This window comes from Carlito syrichta, unplaced genomic scaffold, assembly GCF_000164805.1.
Source record: "Carlito syrichta isolate Samal-C Ts95f unplaced genomic scaffold, Tarsius_syrichta-2.0.1 Scaffold315639, whole genome shotgun sequence".
In the NCBI taxonomy this organism is placed as follows: Eukaryota; Metazoa; Chordata; class Mammalia; order Primates; family Tarsiidae; genus Carlito; species Carlito syrichta.
Genome location: NW_007259735.1, coordinates 861,248 through 863,447, shown reverse-complemented (window position 1 = coordinate 863,447; position 2,200 = coordinate 861,248). Strand labels below are relative to the sequence as shown.

The 2,200-nt window shown below is 49.8% G+C and overlaps 1 protein-coding gene across 1 annotated transcript in view; it reads left to right on the top strand.

Annotated features, from left to right (window-relative positions):
* Window positions 1–1,162: 1,162 nt before the first annotated feature.
* Window positions 1,163–2,200, top strand: part of PAQR7 (progestin and adipoQ receptor family member 7) — a 6,456-nt gene continuing 5,418 nt past the window's right edge. Inside the window, exon 1 of the mRNA XM_008073076.1 lies at window positions 1,163–1,243. The gene's annotated coding sequence lies outside the window, so the exon portion shown is untranslated. The remainder of the gene's footprint in view (window positions 1,244–2,200) is intronic.

Sequence of the window (2,200 nt, the reverse complement as noted above, 5' to 3'; positions counted from 1 at the left end):
CCTTGAGTTGAGGAAGAGGGAATGTGAATTGGGAGGGCTGGGGACATGGATGGGGAAGGGATGGGATACCCACATTGGGACACTTTCACTGCAGCCCTGGAGACCTCGTTTCTGAGGGCAGCCAACCCAGAAGCCTTCCAAACCTCCTGCAGACATGCCCAGGACATGCCACATGCCTTTTAGATCACCAGCTAACGTGGCTTGCCCTCCTGCAGGGAAGGGGCTGATGGGGCCTCTTCCCCTGGGGCTGTCACTTCCCAACCACCTATCCCCTGCTGAGTATGAATTTGCAGGGCTCTGTGAGAACAATTAATTATTAAGTAAGGTCATGTCCTCAGAAGTCCAAACTCCAGCCATATTTCCCAGAACCTTATATATACCCCCAGGTATAAGATAAATGTTGAAGGAAGACACAGTGAACTTTCTGAGATCCCCCAATGGAATCAGCTACTGAGAGCTAACAGAAGATAGTTTTTTTTGTTGTTATTTTTATTTAATTAATTAATTAATTAATTAATTAATTTTTTTGAGTTGGAGTCTCACTCTGTTGCCCAGACTGAAGTGCAGTGGCAGCTCCCGGCCACCGCAGCCTCGCCTGCTGGGCTCCGGTGATCCGCCTCAGCCTTCCGAGTAGCCAGAATTACAGGCACGCGCTACCATGCCCGGCTGATTTTTTTATTTATTGTAGAGGTGAGGTCTCGCTGCCCAGGTGGGTCTCGAACCCGCGGGCTCAGGCAATTCACTCACCTCAGCCTCCCAAAGGCACGGGATTACAGGCTGAGCCACTGAACCCGGCTTAGAAGATAGTTTTTAAGAGAACCCCAAGCAAATCTCTCAGACTGGGGATATGTCAAACACTTTTACTATTATTATTAATAATAATAGCAGCCACTTATTGGGTCCCTAAACTATGATAAAACTTTGTTCTAATGAATTTAATCTTTGCAGCAATCTGCAAGGTAGATAATATTATCATTCCCATGAGGGGGCTAAGTCACTTGTCTAAGGTCACATATCTAGCATGTCGTGGAATCAGTCGTCGAACCTGGTTTGTCTGCACTGAAGTCCATCTCCTTCATGAGACTTTATAGTGTTTGCTTCCCCCTCTCTTTCTAATTTCCTTCCATTCTGATTCCCACTGAATAGGGGACAGAAGCCAGCCAAGTTTGAGTGACGTCCATCCACCAAGCCCTAGACACCAGGTCCAGCCCAGCTTTGCCTTTGCCTTGCTGTGTGATTTTGGGTAAGTCAAACTTTTCAGCCAGCTATCAGTTTCTCCATATGTCTCACAGAGAAGTTAATGGTGAACTTCTTTTTCCAGCTGAGGCCTGGCTAGGAGGACACAGTTTAGCTGGCTTTCACCAATGTGGCAGTGGCAAAGAGGGTGAGGAGAGCGTTGTGGGAGGTTGTCTTTAACCCCACCCTCTGGTGACATCACACAAGACACCTAGTCCCGGGAAGCCCCGCCCCTAGTGTCTCTCACCTGTGACGTGCCACCCAGTGCTTGGCATCTGGTGAATTTGCTCAGTCCCACAGTAGAAGTCATTAGCCCCCCAGACCCGAAAGAAACCCCAGGTACCCTGTGCAACCTGGGAGGCTAGAAGGGGGCCCATGGAGGTGTACTGGGTTGGGCTGAGCTGCCTGGAACAGGTAGGGCCCACCAGCCTAGTGGGCACACTGCTCTGAGACAGACTACTTAGAGGATACCCTGGTAGTGCCCTCCAGATACCTACCCTCGTCCTTCCAGCTCAGGCTTGACCCCTGCCCCACTTTTTCCTTTCCTCTGGATCAGGGTCCCTTCCCATGGAGTCTGGAGGTGGGAACTCATTCTGAAAATAGGCCTATTTAGATAGAATGGGGCCTCCAGCTAAGGTCTAAAGGAAGTAGGACGATGGGACCTCTGTCATCCTAGCATGTTTTCCTTGGTCTGCCCCTAGTGCCCATTGTGCTTGGAGGAGGCGGGTGATTGCTGTAAGCCTGAACCTCCCTTGGTCAGAGAAAGCAGGTAACCAGCAACTGAGGGAGACTGAGCTTCTAGAACTCTAAGGAAGTTATTTACTGGAAAGAGCCTGGTGCCTGCCTGAGGCCAGGGTTTTGTAAAATTGTGTGGGGTACAGACACATGTGACCTGAGTAGGGCAGCACTGCATCAGAGAGCAGGGTCCCAGGGGATTGCTGCAGCCTCTTTTTTTTTTTTTTTT